The sequence below is a fragment of the Papaver somniferum genome, chromosome 3, assembly GCF_003573695.1.
Source record: "Papaver somniferum cultivar HN1 chromosome 3, ASM357369v1, whole genome shotgun sequence".
Taxonomy (NCBI): domain Eukaryota; kingdom Viridiplantae; phylum Streptophyta; class Magnoliopsida; order Ranunculales; family Papaveraceae; genus Papaver; species Papaver somniferum.
In genome coordinates this window covers 6,876,032-6,894,511 of record NC_039360.1, presented here as the reverse complement: position 1 = coordinate 6,894,511, position 18,480 = coordinate 6,876,032, and the positions used below count along the sequence as shown (strand labels likewise).

Below are 18,480 nucleotides of genomic sequence, written 5' to 3'. Positions count from 1 at the left end.
ACCGGTCTAAACCAACAATTTTCGATTGGGTTTTTAGGATATACTGTAATCCGATGATTTTCGTTCATTTGTAGGATAACGGGTAGCTAGTTCAGCTGGTTATCCCCGTTCCCCAAAGATTTGATGCGCTGCTGGAGGTCCCAGGTTCAAGTTTTGGATGACGCAATATTGCAGAATTTGACATGGAAGGTAGAGTTCGCTTGCCTCCTTACGATATGATCAGTTCCCATATTCGCTTAATATTGTGCTGTTGGAGTTTAGCTTGTCAGGCTTCCAACTAATTTAATAATATTATTTATTTAGTTAATGCTTCCATTTTTTTTTAGTTCGGTGTGAAACAGTTAATGTCGATGGACCAAGCTCCACCAACTAACAAGCTCCACCGGTGCAGGCTGTGCAGCAGGCGCAACAACAATTACGCGTATAAAATAGAAGTCATCTTTCAGGAAAAACGATTTTTTAGGGACCATGATTTTTTGGGGGGACCATGGTCTTATTAGGCCAACCTCCCTATACTTATAAGGGGTGTCCCAAAGTTAAGTAAATACCCATTTACCCTTTACTTTAATTTAAATTAAAACTAACTTAATAATTATATAAATCTAATCATATACATCTAATCTAAATGAATTTATTAACCAAAATCAAAATCAAAAGAACAATCAAAAATTTGTAGTTTTGGAAAAAAAGTTTATTCTCTTCTTCTTCTTCTCTCTTTCCTTGACGTTTCTCGTTCGATTGAAAAACCCATCAATCTTTTTAATTCGTTTTTGGATAGGAAAATTGAGTAGAAATCATCAAAATGTGGTTTAAATGGATGTTAAAGTGGCATGTTCGGTTAGGAATAATTAAAAAAAAACTAGTTTTGTAACCGAACATTCTGAAACCAAGAACACGAAGAACACTTCGGTTATCACAAATTTAATTTTTCATAACCGAACTCCGAGTTCGGTTGGTTCGCAAAAAATTCTAAAACTAGTTAGTAACCGAACTCTACCATAATACAAAAAAAAAATGTAACCGAACTGTGTTATTTTTCCTACTATGTTGAGTTATGATATAACCGAACTTTACCTACCTTGTTCGGTTGGTTCGCAAAAATTTATAAAACTATCTAGTAACCGAACTCTACTTATATTCCAAAAAGAATTTTTTTTTCCAATCTAATCGAACTGTGTTATTTTTCCTACTATGTTGAGTTTCAATTTAACCGAACTTGTTCCACTATGTTCGGTTTGTTCGGAAAAAATCTAGACAAACCGAACTCTTCACTAATTGCATACATGTGGAGTTTGGTTAGATATGTTGTTGGGTTAAAGTTTGCGAACCAACCGAACATTACTTTGTAAGTCCTATAAACAAAGTTCGGTAACCTGCGTGTATGGAAAAGGTAACCGAACAACTAAAAACCTCCATTAAAGAACGAGTTCGGTAACCTGCGTATATGGAAAAGGTAACCGAACTACACTTTCAGATGAGTTCGGTAACCTGTTCTTCACATAAGGTAACCGAACAAGCCCAAATCTACCCTAAAAATTTACAGTTTTTTGAAAATTTGGAGCAATTCAACCAACATTATCTAAGTTTGAAACATACCTGGGTACCCAAATACTCTTCCTTCGGTTGTGGTTGGTAAAATCCTTTGTTTTTCATGTTTCCTTCTTCATCTTCTCCAACTTTACTCTCTCAATAATTCTGCTTCTTTTAAAAAAAAAGCCATCTGATTTTTTAATCTCATTAATTATCTTTAACTTAATCATTTTACTAATCACTACGCTAACTATTATTAACATTAACTAACTAATCATTACCAAAAATTAATCAAGAGGGTAATTTAGGTATTAATATAAATATCTAGATAAGGGGTGACCTAGATTTATTTCTAATGTCTTTACCCAAAATAAAACCATGGTCCCCAAAATAATCATGGTCCCAAGAAACCGTTCTTCAGGAAACGCTCCACCCGGACAGCAGGCCCAACAACAATTACCAAGTCATCTTTCAGGAAACTCACGCGTGAATTGCGGAGACCTACCAAAAACGAGTTGTTCTAGAAAAAGGAAAGTAGGAAACCTTCTATTTACCGTAAGATCTCCATAGAACCGCTTAATCTTAACCATTAGATCATATAGAAACTCCTATATAAACAAGCCCTAGTCTGTCTTGTTCCCAAGTTATTTTTATTTTTCGCTTTAGTTTCCATCTTCTCCAGAAGGAGGCGGAAAGGTCTGTTGGTGATCTAGAATGGTTGTTGGATCAAGAAGACGCTGTAGGAGGAGGTGATGATCGTGTATAACAATTGAAGCGGATTCAGGTTTTGGATCTGTTATTATGAATTTGTTATCTTTTTATGTTTCCTTTTCTCCTGTAACTGTGATTCTTCGATGATCCAGATTTAATGTTATTCTCTCATCCTTTGAGATGAGTATGGAGAGGTTTCTTACGATCTAGATCTAGGGTTTCAGGTGAAGTTTTCTTTACCAGGAATCCATAAGGGAATATTAAAAGATGAGTTGATTTATCCTGGTCTTCTGATTGTAGATGGAAGATTGTTGTTGGATTTTTAGACAACTTCACTTTCTATTCTATGTCTTTAATAGGTAGAAGGAGGTGATGATCGTGGATCAAAATTTGAAGCGGATTCTGGGTTTTCTTCTTTCACAATTGTAAATATGTTGGAGCATATATTCTGGTTATTCAATGATCTAAATTCCATGAAATTGTTTGTGTGATTGATATTAGATCGACTTCATCAACACATAAGAAGGATGTGTGAAGTTAAGGTGGTGGCGGGTTCAGGTTTTTGGTCAAAGATGGTTATCTTTTTATGTTTCATTGTACATATGCTATTGTTTAGCTGCAGATTTTGATGATGAAAATTTCTTTGGTAGTAGAACCAAGGGAAGATCTCTATTGAAGGGATTTATTTAAGGAGTTTCATAGCCTTCTGGAGGCGAGGTTTGGTGAAGATACTGACTGCTGTGCACTTTTTTTTTTCTTTTGAGAAGATTTAAGTAAATTGAAGAACTCATGTTTTTTTTCTTACGACTCAATGGGATTATCATTCTTCAATTTTGCAATTTTGCGTAGACACAATTAAACAGCGGAGGACCTTAGTGGACTACACCAGCTGCATTCCAAGAATAAGTTCCTTATTTTGCTCTCTTAAGTTGATGTTGTACATGCTGATTTAATCAACTTTATGATGTCTCTGTCTTATATTGTTTATAATTTATTGTTCAATGTGTTTGACGACAATTGTTGAACAGGGGAAATATTTATGAATTTCCCTGAGTTCATGTAATTTGTAAATGTGAGCTTTCATGAGCTGGTAGTTCAATGCGATTCATTTTTTGTGTGTAATCATGTCTATTTATTGTTTAATTTGTTTGTTCTGGTTTTTCTAAACTATTCTTTTCTTGCTTATGTTGCTGTTTGTGAATTTTTCTTTTGCAGGACAATGTTGATTTCTTATCTTACTGTATGTGGATTAAGGTTACGTTGAGTTTTGGTTTATTTTTTTGCAGTTGTCTATATTTTTGGTCATTTAGTCCATGTCTGCTCTTGCTAATGCAAGTTTTTCTATTATTCCATTGATAAGGGTGTTCACTGTGACTGTTAAATTGACTGGTATTTATAAGCATCATCTTTGATTCTTGCAGACCACATCTGCCTTGTGTGTTTAGGAGGAGGTGATGTGGATCAAAATATGTTGTGGGTAAATAACTGCGATTCTGCAATGAATTTAATTCCATGATCTTGTGTGTATGATTGTTATTAGATTGACTTTATTAAAGGATACGATGTTTCCTAAGCTCAGTAGGATGTGGTGGGAATTGGTGTTGATTCAGGTTTTAGGGCAAAGATTGTTCTTATTGATTTGGTAGTAGATCCGAAGGAAGATCTCTCAATGTGAAGGGATTTATGTAAGAGGAGTCTTTTCTTAGCCTTTTGGAGGTAGGGTTTGGTGAGGATACATACTGCTCTACTTTGTTTTTGGAGTAGCTATTCATATGGTGGAATATGAGAAGTATGAAGATCTAATATGAAAAATTGAAGCTTTTTATGGTTCAGTTGGGTTATTATCCTCCACTTCCAATTTTGTCTGTTTAGTAGGATTGTTGATGAGATAGTGTGATGATCCCGGCCGCCTTCAAGGATTGATGCAAATTCAGGTTTTTAGGGCTCTATAGCTCTAGTTAATTTTTTCTGTGTTTCTTTGCCCTTTTCATTGTTGTGCATACCTGAAGAAGAAATTATTCCTAGGAGCTGAAGTTCTGGATGATTCAATGTTCTTTAATGTTTGGGTGTAAATTGAGAGGCGAGGGATATTTTTGGGCAATATGGTTGCTTCCGACTCAACTCTTAATGCTGGCGCTGGCTTCATATTGTGATGTGTTGAGTAGTTATTTGGTTATTGAATAGATTTCTTTGACCAAATCTTATCTGGTTTCAACAGGGGTAAAAGTTTATTTCTCTGTTTAGCAGGGGTGCAATTGATGAACCGGTTGGCTTTTCACGGCTATAAAGTAGGTGGTGGTTCAAGAGCTGAAGCGGATTCAGGTTTTGGCCCTATTCATGGAATTGTGCTCTTTTTCATGTTTCTTCTTTAGTGTTGTAAATATGCTAGAGCATATAACTCTGATTCTACTAGAATCTGAACTCCATGGCGCTTGTGCATGTTTGTTCGCATCCATCAGGGGGTTACTGGAAGGGGAGAGTTCAATGTGGAAAGATCCATCTAAGGAGTGTTTTCTTCATGCTAATTTAATTAACTTTTTGATGTCTTCTGTAGTTTGATTAGTTGATGTCTTGTCTAGGTTCGTGTATTGATAGCAATTGGGGAAATATTTATGAATTTCCCACGAGTTCCTGTAATTTGTAATGTGAGCTTTCATGTTAAGCTGGTAGTTCAATAATGGGATTGTTCTTTTTTGTAATCACATCTCTTTATTGTTTATTTTGTGTTCTCGAAACTATTGTTTTCTTGCTTATGTTGTTGTTTATGGATTATTCTTTTGCAGGACAAATGCTGATTTCTTATGCTACCGTGTGTGGATAAAGGTTTTGTTGAGTTTTGGCTTATTTTTCTGTAGTTGTTTATATAGTTATCTTTTTATGTTTGTACGTCTGTTGTATACTAGGTGCAAACTTTGAGGATGAAATTGCCTTGTTCTTATTTATTTGGTAGTAGATCATAAGGAAGATCTCTCAATGTCAAAGGATGGAAGGATTTATGTAAGGAACCTTTTCTTAGCCTTCTGAATCAGTGTTTGCTGAAGATACTTACTGCTCTACTTTGTTTCTGGAGTAGCTATTTCATATGGTGTAGTAGTAGTAAGAAGATCTGAATTATATGAAAAATTGAAGCTCTATATGGTTCAGTTGGGTTATTCGATTTTGTCTATTTAGTAGGGTTGTTGATACCTTCTGAGACAAGATGGTAATGTGATGATCCAGCCACCATGGAAGGTGTTGGTTCAAGGATTGATGTGAATTCAGGTTTTTAGGGTTTTACCGCTCTTGTTAATTTTTTTGTGTTCCTTTGCCATCTTCATTGTTGTGCATATCTGAAGAAGAAATTATTTTTTTGATACCTTCTGAGACAAGATGGTAATGTGATGATCCAGCCACCATGGAAGGTGTTGGTTCAAGGATTGATGTGAATTCAGGTTTTTAGGGTTTTACCGCTCTTGTTAATTTTTTTGTGTTCCTTTGCCATCTTCATTGTTGTGCATATCTGAAGAAGAAATTATTTCAAGGAGCTGAAGTTGTTCTGGTTGATTCAATGTGGTCATTATTCGTAAATGTATGTGTGTAGGCACAATTGAGCGGCAAAGGATATTGTTGGGCGATATAGTAGCTTACGAAGAATAGTCTTGTCTTCACTCTTAATGCTGGCTTCATACTGTGATGTGAAACGTCGACTGAACTTTTAACTTCGCTTTTAGGGGTTTATGTCAGATTTTAATTTCTTGCCTTCAGAAAAATTTTTGGTTGCGATTCGTCTTTTGACTAGAAAGTGACTGTTCCTATAATTTATTTGCTTTCAGGGTGCTTGCTTCCAGCTACTGTGATTTATTTGGTCGTGGAACGTATCTAAATTTATTGGCTGCGGGAGCTTGTCTTAGTTGTGGCAGAAGCCCGATGGGTGGTTTCATATCTTATTCATCTTCTTCGGCTATTTTCCTCGATATACAACCAGACGTGTCTTTCATTTATTTAAATTTGAATATAAATATGATGTATTGCTTTGTGCGTTGGATTTCAGGAGAGCCAACCTCTGTTATAGTTGGATGGACTGGTTTCCTTACTGTAATGTGAAACGTCGACTGAACTTTGCTTTTCGGGGTTCATGTCAGATTTTAGTTTCTTAGTTTCGAAAAGAACTTTTGGTTGCAATCTGTTTTTTGTCTTATCTTATGTTACCCACTTGACCAACAAGTGATTGCTCCTATGGTTTATTTGCTGTCAGGGTGCTTGCTTCCAGTTACTGCGATTTATTAAGTCGAGGAACGTATGTGATTTGATTGGCTACGGAGGTTGTCTTAGTTGTGGCAGAAGCAGATGGGTGGTTTTGTATCTTATTTACCTTCTTCGGCTATTTTTTCGATATACAACACAGGTGTGTGTTTTTCATTTATCTGAATTTGAATATAAATCTGATGTATTGCTTTGTGCGTTGGATTTCAGGAGAGCCAACCTCTGTTATAGTTGGATGGACTGGTTCCCTTACTGTGATGTGAAACGTTGGCTGAACTTTGCTTTTTGGGGTTCATGTCAGATTTTAATTTCTTAGTTTCGAAAAGAACTTTTGGTTGCAATCTGTCTTTTGTCTCTTCCTATGTTACCCACTTGACCAACAAGTGATTGCTCCTATGGTTTATTTGCTGTCAGGGTGCTTGCTTCCAGTTACTGCGATTTATTAAGTCGAGGAACGTATGTGATTTGATTGGCTACGGAGGTTGTCTTAGTTGTGGCAGAGGCAGATGGGTGATTTTGTATCTTAATTATCTTCTTTGGCTATTTTCCTCGATATACAACCAGACGTGTCTTTCTTTTATTCAAATCTGAATATAAATCTGATGTATTGCTTCGTGCGTTGGATTTCAGGAGAGCCAACCTCTGTTATAGTTGGATGGACTGGTTTCCTTACTGTGATGTGAAATGTCGACTGAACTTGGCTTTTTGGGCGTTCATGTCAGATTTTAGTTTCTTAGTTTCGAAAAGAACTTTTGGTTACAATCTGTCTTTTGTCTCTTCTTATGTTACCCACTTGACCAACAAGTGATTGTTCCTATGGTTTATTTGCTGTCAGGGTGGTTGCTTCCAGTTACTGTGATTTATTAAGTCGAGGAACGTATGTGATTTGATTGGTTCCGGAACTTGTATTAGTTGTGGCAGAAGCCCGATGGGTGGTTTTGTATCTTATTTATATTTTCCTCGATATACAACCAGACGTGTCTTTCTTTTATTTAAATCTGAATATAAATCTGATGTATTGCTTCGTGCATTGGATTTCAGGAGAGCCAACCTCTGTTATAGTTGGATGGACTGGTTTCCTTACTGTGATGTGAAATGTCGACTGAACTTGGCTTTTTGGGCGTTCATGTCAGATTTTAGTTTCTTAGTTTCGAAAAGAACTTTTGGTTGCAATCTGTCTTTTGTCTCTTCTTATGTTACCCACTTGACCGACAAGTGATTGTTCCTATGGTTTATTTGCTGTCAGGGTGCTTGCTTCCAGTTACTGCGATTTATTAAGTTGAGGAACGTATGTGATTTGATTGGCTACGGAGGTTGTCTTAGTTGTGGCAGAAGCCCGATGGGTGGTTTTGTATCTTATTTACCTTCTTCGGCTATTTTTTCGATCTACAGCACAGGTGTGTGTTTTTCATTTATCTAAATTTGAATATAAATCTGATGTATTACGTTGTGCTCTGGATTTCAGGAAGGCTAAGAGGATTTGGGAAGGGGGCTTATTTTCTGTCATAGTTGGATAGATTGGTTCCTTACTGGGACGACTGAACTTTTAACTTCGCTTTTAGTAGTTTATACCAGATTTTTTCTTTGCTTTAGAAAGAATTTTTGTTTGCAATCTCTCTTTTGCCTTATCTTATGTTTCCCACTGGACCGACCAGCAAGTGATTGTTCCTATTATTTATTTGCTGTCAGGGTTCTCAAGTCCAGCTACTGGGGTGTATTTGGCTGCGGATGTTGTCTTAGTTGTGGCAGAAGCCCAATGGGCGGTTTTGTATCTTATTTACCTTCTTCTGCTATTTTTCGATATACAACACAGGTGTGTGTTTTTCATTTATCTAAATTTGAATATAAATCTGATGTATTACATTGTGCTCTGGATTTCAGGAAGGCTAAGTGGATATGGAAAGGGAGCTTATTTTCTGTCATAGTTGGATAGATTGATTCCTTGCTGGGACGACTGAACCTTTAACTTCGCTTTTAGGGGTTTATACCAGATTTTAATTTCTTTGCTTTAGAAAGAATTTTTGTTTGCAATCTCTCTTTTGCCTTTTCTTATGTATCCCACTTGACCGACATGTGGTTGTTCCTATTATTTTTTTGCTGTTAGGGTGCTCAAGTCCAGCTACTTGGGTTTATTTGGCTGCGGAGGTTCTCTTAGTTGTGGCAGAAGCCGGATGGGTTGTTTTGTATCTTATTTATCCTCTTCGGCTATTTTTCGATATACAACACTGGTGTGTGTTTTTCGTTTATATAAATTTGAATATAAATCTGATGTATTCCATTGTGCTCTGGATTTCAGGAAAGCCAAGAGGATTTGGAAAAGGAGTTTATTCTCTGTCATAGCTGGATAGATTGGTTTCTTACTGGGATGTGAAACTTCGACTGAACTTTTAACTTTGCTTTTAGGGGTTTATGACAGATTTTATTTGCGATCTGTCTTTTCTCTTCTTATGTTTCCTCCTTGACTAGCAAGTGACTGTTCCTATAATTTATTTGCTGTCAGGGTGCTTGCTTCCAGCTACTGTGATTTATTTGGTCGTTGAACGCATCTGAATTTATTGGCTGCGGAGCTTGTCTTAGTTGTGGCAGAAACCCGATGGGTGGTTTTTGTATCTTATTTATCTTCTTCGGCTATTTTCTTTGAATTGCATTGTGCTTTGGATTTCAGGAGAGCCAACCTCTGTCATAGTTAGATGGATTGATTTCCTTACTGTGATGTGAAAACATCGACTGAACTTTTAATTTTGCTTTTAGGGGTTCATGTCAGATTTTAGTTTCTTAGTTTCGAAAAGAATTTTTGGTTGCAATCTGTCTTTTGTCTCTTCTTATGTTTCCTACTTGACGAACAAGTGATTGTTCCTATGATTTATTTGCGGTCAGGGTGCTTGCTTTCACGTATGGTGATTTGAATGGATGCGGAGCTCGTCTTAGTTGTGGCAGAAGCTCGATGGGTGGTTTCGTGTCTTGTTTATCTTTTTTGGCAATTTTCTTTGATAGACAACACAGGTGTGTGTTTTTAATTTATTTAAATTTAAATATATATCTGATGTATTACGTTGCGCTCTGGATTTCAGGAGAGCCAGAGTATTTGGAAAGGGAGCTTGTTCTCTGTGATAGTTGGATGGATCGGTTTCCTTACTGGGATTTGAATCGTTGACTGAACTTTTATCTTTGCTTAGAAAACATTTTTTGGTTGCAAATGTGTATCGACTCTTCTTATGTTTCCACCGTGACCTTGACCACCATGTGTTTGTTTCTATGGTTTATTTGCTGGCAGGGTGCTTGCTGCAACTGTGATTTATTTTGTCGAGGAACGTATCTGATTTGATTAGCTGCGGAGCTTGTCATTGTTGTGGCTGAAACTCGATGGGTGGTCTTGTACCTTTTTTATTTTCTTCGGCTATTTTCTTCGATATACAACACAGGCGTGTTTTTCATTTATCCAAATTTGAATTAAATCTGATGTGCTTTGGATTTCAGGAGAGCCAGAGGATTCGGAAAGGGAGCTTATTTTATGTCATAGTTAGATTGGTTTCCTAACTTGGATGTGAAACGTTCACTGAACGTTCAGCTTCAGTTTTAGGGGTTTATATCAGATTTTAGTTTCTTTGCTCAGAAAGAATGTTTGGTTGCAATCTGTGTTTTGTCTCTTCTTATGTTTCCTACTTGACCAACAAGTGATTGTTCCTATAATTTATTTGCTGTCAGGGTGCTAGCTTCCTGCTACTGTGATTTGATTTGGTCGAGGCTCGTTGTGGGGGAAGCTCGTTGGGTGGTTTTGTATCTTGTTCATCTTCTTTGGCTATTTTTTTCAATATACAACGCAGGTGTGTGTTTTTAATTTATTTAAATTTAAAAATCTGATGCATTACGTTGTGCTCTGGTTTTCAGGAGAGCCAGAGGATTCAGAAATGAAGCTTATTCTGTCATAGTTGGATGGATTGATTTCCTTACTAGGATGTGAAACATCGACTGAACATTCGACTTCGCTTTTAGGGGTTAATATCAGATTTTAGTTTCTTCGTTTCGAAAAGAATTTTTGGATGCAATCCGTCTTTTGTCTCTTCTTATGTTTCCTCCTTGATGAACAAGTGATTGGTCCTATGGTTTATTTGCTGTCTAGGTGCTTGCTTCCTGCTATTGTGATTTATTTGTTCGAGGAACGTATCTGATTTGACTGGCTGCGGAGCTTGTCTTAGTTGTGGTTGAAACTCGATGGGTGGTTTTGTTTTGTTTTTTATTTTCTTCGGCTATTTTCTTCGATATGCAACACAAGTGTGTTTTTCATATTTATCTAAATTTTATTTAAATCTGATGTATTATGTTGTGCTTTGGACTTCAGGGGAGCCAGTGGATTTGGAAAGGGAGCTTATTCTCTGTCATAGTTAAATAAAGTGGTTTCCTAACTTGGATGTTAAACGTCGACCGAACTTTTAACTTCTGTTTTAGGGGTTTATATCAGATTTTAATTTCTTCACTTCAGAAATCCCTCTTGTTTTTCTTTATGTTTCCTCCTTGACTAGCAAGTGATTGTTCCTGTTATTTATTTGCTGTCAGGTGCTTGCTTCCACCGTGGTTTATTTGGTCGAGGAACTTGTCTAAATTTATTGGCTGCGGAGCTTGTCTTAGTTGTCGCAGAAGCCCGATGGGTGGTTCTGTATCTTATTTATCTTCTTCGGCTGTTTTTTGATGTACAACACAGGTGTGTTTTTCATTTATCTGATTTTGAATATAATTCTGATGTAGTGCATTGTGCTTTGGATTTTTTCAGGAGAGCCAAGAGGATTTGGAAAGGGAGCTTATTCTCTGTTATAGTTGGATTGGATGGATTGGTTTCCCTACTGGGATGTGAAACGTCGACTGAACTTTTAACTTAGAAGTTCGGGGTTCATGTCAGATTTTAGTTTCTTAGTTTCGAAAAGAACTTTTGGTTGCAATCTGTTTTTTGTCTCCTCTTATGTTACCCACTTGACCAACAAGTGATTGTTCCTATGGTTTATTTGCTGTCAGGGTGCTTGCTTCCAGTTACTGCGGTTTATTGAGTCGAGGAACGTATGTGATTTGATTGGCTGCGGAGGTTGTCTTAGTTGTGGCAGAAGCCCGATGGGTGGTTTGGTATCTTATTTACCTTCTTCGGCTATTTTTTCGATATACAGCACAGGTGTGTGTATTTTATTTATCTAAATTTGAATATAAATCTGATGTATTACATTGTGCTCTGGATTTCAGGAAAGCCAAGAGGATTTGTAAAGGGAGTTTATTTTCTGTCATAGTTGACTTTGCTTTTAGGGGTTTATACCAGATTTTAATTTCTTTGCTTTAGAATGAATTTTTGTTTGCAATCTCTCTTTTGCCTTTTCTTATGTTTCTCACTTGACCAACAAGTGATTGTTCCTATTATTTTTCTGCTGTCAAGGTTCTCAAATCCAGCTACTGAGGTGTATTTGGCTGCGGAGGTTGTCTTAGTTGTGGCAGAAGCCCGATGGGAGGTTTTGTATCTTATTTGTCGTTCTCGGCTATTTTTTCGATGTATTTATCCAAATTTGCTGTCAGGGTGCTTGCTTCCAGTTACTGTGATTTATTAAGTCGAGGTTGTCTTAGTTGTGGCAGAAGCCCGATGGGAGGTTTTGTATCTTATTCGTCTTTCTCGGCTATTTTTTCGATGTATTTATCCAAATTTGCTGTCAGGGTGCTTGCTTCCAGTTACTGTGATTTATTAAGTCGAGGAGCGTATGTGATTTGAGTGGCTATGGAGGTTGTCTTATTTACCTTGGCTATTCTTTTAGATATACAACACAGGTGTGTGTTTCAAATTTATCTAAATTTGAATATAAATCTGATGTATTACGTTGTGCTCTGGATTTCAAGAAGGCTAAGAGGATTCGGATAGGGAGATTATTTTCTGTCATAGTTAGATAGATTGGTTCTTTACTGGGACGACTGAACTTTTAACTTCGCTTTTAGGAGTTTATACCAGATTTTTTCGTCGCTTTAGAAAGAATTTTTGTTTGCAATCTCTCTTTTGCCTTTTCTTATGTTCCCCACTGGACCAACAAGTGATTGTTCCTATTATTTATTTGCCGTCAGGGTTCTCAAGTCCAGCTACTGGGGTGTATTTGGCTGCGGATGTTGTCTTAGTTGTGGCAGAAGCCCAGTGGGTGGTTTTGTATCTTATTTACCTTCTTCGGCTATTTTTTCGATATACAACACAGGTGTGTGTTTTTCATTTAATCTAAATTTGAATATAAATCTGATGTATTACATTGTGCTCTGGATTTCAGGAAGGCTAAGTGGATATGGAAAGGGAGCTTATTTTCTGTCATAGTTGGATAGATTGATTCCTTGCTGGGACGACTGAACCTTTAACTTCGCTTTTAGGGGTTTATACCAGATTTTAATTTCTTTGCTTTAGAAAGAATTTTTGTTTGCAATCTCTCTTTTGCCTTTTCTTATGTTTCCCACTTGACGAACAAGTGATTGTTCCTATTATTTTTTTGCTGTCAGGGTGCTCAAGTCCAGCTACTGGGGTTTATTTAATTTCTTTGCTTTAGAAAGAATTTTTGTTTGCAATCTCTCTTTTGGCTTTTCTTATGTATCCCACTTGACCAACATGTGGTTGTTCCTATTATTTTTTGCTGTCAGGGTGCTCAAGTCCAGCTACTTGGGTTTATTTGGCTGCGGAGGTTCTCTTAGTTGTGGCAGAAGCCGGATGGGTTGTTTTTTATCTTATTTATCCTCTTCGGCTATTTTTTCGATATACAACACATGTGTGTGTTTTTCATTTATATAAATTTGAATATGAATGTGATGTATTTCGTTGTGCTCTGGATTTCGGGAAAGCCAAGAGGATTTGGAAAGGGAGTTTATTCTGTCATAGCTGGATAGATTGGTTTCTTACTGGGATGTGAAACTTCGACTGAACTTTAAACTTCGCTTTTAGGGGTTTATGTCAGATTTTATTTGCGATCTGTCTTTTGTCTCTTGTTATTATGTTTCCTCCTTGACTAGCAAGTGACTGTTCCTATAATTTATTTGCTGTCAGGGTGCTTGCTTCCAGCTACTGTGGTTTATTTGGTCGTGGAACACATCTGAATTTATCGGCTGCGGAGCTTGTCTTGGTTGTGGCAGAAACTCGATGGGTGGTTTGTTTTTGTAGCTTATTTATCTTCTTTGGCTATTTTCTTTGTATTGCATGGTGCTTTGGATTTCAGGAGAGCCAACCTCTGTGATAGTTAGATGGATTGGTTTCCTTACTGTGATGTGAAACGTCGACTGAACTTTTATTTTTGCTTTTAGGGGTTCATGTCAGATTTTGGTTTCTTAGTTTCGAAAAGAATTTTTGGTTGCAATCTGTCTTTTGTCTCTTCTTATGTTTCCTACTTGACGAACAAGTGATTGTTCCTATGATTTATTTGCGGTCAGGGTGCTTGCTTTCATGTATGGTGATTTGATTGGATGCGGAGCTCGTCTTAGTTGTGGCAGAAGCTCGATGGGTGGTTTTGTGTCTTGTTTATCCTTTTTGGCAATTTTCTTTGATAGACAACACAGGTGTGTGTTTTTAATTTATTTAAATTTAAATATATATCTGATGTATTACGTTGTGCTCTGGATTTCAGGAGAGCCAGAGTATTTGGAAAGGGAGCTTGTTCTCTGTGATAGTTGGATGGATTGGTTTTGTGTCTTGTTTATCCTTTTTGGCAATTTTCTTTGATAGACAACACAGGTGTGTGTTTTTAATTTATTTAAATTTAAATATATATCTGATGTATTACGTTGTGCTCTGGATTTCAGGAGAGCCAGAGTATTTGGAAAGGGAGCTTGTTCTCTGTGATAGTTGGATGGATTGGTTTCCTTACTGGGATTTGAATCGTTGACTGAACTTTTAACTTTGATTTTAGGGGTTAATATCTTCGCTTCTGAAAAGAATTTTTGGTTGCAACTGTGTATTTTACTCTTCTTATGTTTCCACTTTGACTAAGAAGTGATATCGTTCCTATGATTTGTTTGCTGTCAGGGTGCTCGCTTCCAGCTACTGTGATTTTATTATTGGCTGCAGAGCTTGTTTTAGTTGTGGCTGAAGCTCCATGGGTGGTTTTGTATCTAAATTATCTTCTTCGGCTAGTTTCTTTGATATGTACACAGCTGTGTGTTTTTCATTTGTCTAAATTTGAATATATATGTCTGATGTATTACATTGTGCTCTGGATTTCAGAAGACCGGAGGATCGGGATGGAGCTTGTTCTCTTTTTTAGTTGGATGGATTGGTTTCCTTAGTGGGATGTGAAACATCGACTGAACTTCTCTAAGTAGCTGTGGAGTCGCTGGGAGTTCCAGATTCCATCATTGTAAACTCAGTGATGGAAATCTAGTTGCGTCGCAATCATTATCTTATAAATGGAATCATATAGGTTTGACATTATTTTACAAGTCCTTAATTAATCTACATTTATCTTAATTCCTCAAGTTATTCTTTTGAAGTGGGACATTGCACACGCTTTTGCAGAAGCAAAATACCCCGACTGTGATATATACTGGAGTAGATCTGAGGATAAATACCACTTTCCAGCCAGTTCACTGCTGATTCAATTGTTATGAGCAATGCAGATTTCATAATCTCTACACACTAGTACATATTGAGAGATCGATGGAAGGTATCCCTCAGAACATGTTTTGCCGTATAATGTTCGTAGTTTTTAGTTGCTTCGTAACTTTTTAATTGTGCATATTATTGTGTATCAAAATTCTTCATATTCTAATGTAGTTTTGTCTGTGATAACTTCAACAGCAAAATATGGTTGGGCAGTGTGAGAGCCACACAACGTCCACTCTTCCGAGATTATGCAGAGTGGTTCATGGCATTGATGTGTCCATATACTTCCCGTACTTTTGAAAGGACAAAAGACTAATTTTTACATGGTTCAATTGAAAAGTTGTTATGTGATCAAGACCAGATCGACCAAACACATGTAAGCTCTTTTTTTAACTGCGTTTCAAGTTTATTAATTTTGTCTAATTTCGACTTCCATAGCGAAATGCGGCTTATTTTTAATTGTTGTACATGGACTGCACTGATAATATAGTTCAGCTAGTTATTCTAATTTCTAATATGTTACCAGGGGTACCTTGAGCGACAAGTCCAAATCCATTAACTTTTCCAGGGTGATTGATCGAGTAAAAAACATAACAGGACTGGTAGAGTGGTATGTTAAGAATACTAGACTCGGATTCTGTAAACGTGTTACTACTATCACTTCTGAAATATTCTATTAACTAAACTCTGTTATATCGATGTAGCCTGCTCTCTACGAAGCATGTGGCCTTACAGTTGTGGAGGCGATACTTGTGGTCTTCCAACATTTGCTGCTGGTCATGGAGTTCCTGCTGAGATAATCGAACATGGAAAAATCGGGTTTCCATGTGTGATCCATATCACCCTAAATCAGGACGGTGGACTCATGACAGATTTTTTTGAGTGCTGCAAGAAGGAACTTAGCCACTGGGATTAGATCTCCTCTGCGGGGCTTCAGCGGATTTTATTACAGGTAACGTTATCCTAGACCTGATCGACTCGATAAAAACTTAAATCTTGGTCGAGCAAAAGAGAATGCTGTATGATTTGCATCACCTTGATATTTCCTCAAATTTGACTTTGTAGGAATACTTGGAAGATCTATTCAGAAAGACTAATGACACTAGCTGGTGTTTATGGTTTTTGGAAGTATGTCTCAAAACTTGAAAGGCGTGAGGCTCGAAGATACTTAGAGATGTCTTACATTCTGAAGTTCCGGGAACTTGTGAGTGGTTCTATCATTCATTTTACCAGCCGTAACATTTAGAATTTTAGACCAGAACGCTCCTATTACTGTAAATTGGTTGGTATTTGTTGAGTAATGGTTTCAGTAATTTCTTGTTTGGTTTTCAGGCAAAATCTGTTCCAGTGGTTCCAGAAGCAGTTGGCCATGGTCACTGAAGTATATTTAGAGATGGTATTCGTTGTTATCAAGTACTGTTGTCCACGAAATCAATTTACCTTTCAGGTTAGTGTATAATATGGAATAAGAATCCATGAACGTCGAGATGGATGTATAAACGGTTTGCACGTAGTAATTTGTTTGGTAAAAGCAACTGAATGATAGTGATTGGAATACAATCACTATCAATTCTGACGAAAACCGATCTACAGTTTGATGGTCTTCAAAACCATTCCTCTTTCGAAGTGAGTAGAGGTTATGGAAACAGCGTAACTTTGTATCATTGTTCATTTGACTCTGGATGCACAACTTAGTTCAAACCAGAGTAAAATGGGATATTATTAGAAGGTAGAATTATTGGTGAAATGTTAAGCTCTTACTGCCACAGTATGGTTATAACCTTGATGAAACTCTTTACACTCCCGAAGTGTAGTTATATTTTTTTGGTGCAGTAATTCTTCCGGAATGCGTTCAGGTATCTTTTTATATTCAACTAAAATGCTTGTTACGAAAATATTTTCTTATTTTCCCCTCGTAGTGGATGGAACTGCTTACTGCTCTCACTTGCCTATTCTCATTAGAGGGGCGTTCCATTGACGGCCAAATTTAACAAGTTTTGACAGTCTATTGGTGGTCGTTGGATCGAGATAGATTGGCCGTTAAGATTACTTTAAAATGATTTGGGTAATTCGGGTTGTTTTGTAACCCATGATAACTTTCAGAATTTTTCTCCGCATTTTTCTGCTCTCTTTCTTCGCTTGAAGTTGACCCAAACCAGGAAAACTTCATCGTTGATCGAACTTGATTAAAAAAAAAACCTAACATAAAAGATAAAACAGACCCAAAACTTGACAAACCGAAACTTAAAACATAGGAGCGGAATAAGGATCAGAATTGTTCTGGTTTTATTTACTCCATCAAGGAATTTTTGAGTTTTAAACAATGATTAAGAAGCCAAAATTTCGTTTGAGGCAAGCTGGATAATTTGATTCATCACTAATTAGGGGAAGAAAGGAAAGAACAGGGGGTTTAGACAATTTCTTGTGTACAGAGGAGATGGCGTGATCATACAACGCCAAGAAACTTGATGATCAAACTCTGTCACCGACAAGACACAAGATAAGACGAAAAGAGAAGAAGTTGTTGAATATGGGTCGCGGGTTTACCTAGATTTACCCTATACCATCATTGTACTTTAATCTAACGGCGTTCAAGGGACTGCAATGCCTCGTCAAATAAGGGCCTGTCAAGGGATCCCCCTCTTCTCATTTAATCCTTCTATTGTTCATTGATATTCGTTATGGACAAAAATGAAAAAACTTGGGTTAATTTGCGGTATCTCCCCTGGAAAAGATCATAATTTGAGTTACCTCCCTTACAAAACAAATATTAGTAAAATCTCCGTTCGTCACTTTTTCCATCCAAACCCGGTTAGCTGAGAAGATCATAATTTGAATTACCTCCCCTAAAAGCATCCAGCTGTACGAAGCAGCTGATTCAGCTAACCGGATTTGGATGGAAAAATTGACGAGAGAAGATTTTACTAATATTTGTTCTGTAGGGGAGGTAACTCAAATTATGATCTTCTCCGGTAACGTAAATTACCCCGAAAAACTTTCATAACTTGCAAGTGAATAAATGCAACAAACCAGTGATGTTAACTTAAGAAAAGTGGATCCGCATATAAGAAATAAATAGTACAGTGCGTCTAGATATGGTTAACCTTTGTATATGATAACAAATTAAATTGGGCCATCACAGAACAGTTTTGCAAGTCATGCACTCATGGTTCACCTTTTACCATGAGGACCTTTTACCATGTTGTATTGTACCACGGGACTCGGTACAGTAGAAATGTTTGTACTATTTCTGGGTGGGCCTAATTGTTTCCTTAGTCAGGCCGTCCAAAGCATAGGGCAGAATGTATGGTTGTCAATGGATCGCGGTCCATTCGAATCCGACTCTATAATAAAGAACGATTTTTTAGGGATCATGTTTTTTTTTGAGGGGACCGCGGTTTTATTAGGCC

General features: G+C 37.0%; 1 long non-coding RNA gene across 50 annotated transcripts; it reads left to right on the top strand.

Moving 5' to 3' along the window:
• The first annotated feature begins 2,183 nt into the window (after window positions 1-2,183).
• LOC113355241 lies at window positions 2,184-16,917 on the top strand. 50 transcript variants are annotated; one of them, XR_003362241.1, is made up of 16 exons: window positions 2,184-4,563; window positions 5,025-5,064; window positions 5,145-5,238; window positions 5,822-10,478; window positions 10,604-11,641; window positions 11,897-12,279; window positions 12,568-13,193; window positions 13,523-13,622; window positions 13,903-14,380; window positions 14,495-14,888; window positions 14,984-15,131; window positions 15,266-15,446; window positions 15,597-15,680; window positions 15,775-16,022; window positions 16,136-16,274; window positions 16,403-16,917. It is a non-coding gene; the product is annotated as an uncharacterized LOC113355241 (long non-coding RNA). The 50 variants fall into 50 exon arrangements; XR_003362243.1 differs by having other exon boundaries at window positions 2,184-4,886; window positions 5,025-8,463; window positions 8,588-8,658; window positions 8,780-10,478; XR_003362252.1 differs by having other exon boundaries at window positions 2,184-4,886; window positions 5,025-10,478; window positions 10,604-10,684; window positions 10,823-10,874; window positions 11,038-11,641.
• Window positions 16,918-18,480: the final 1,563 nt, after the last annotated feature.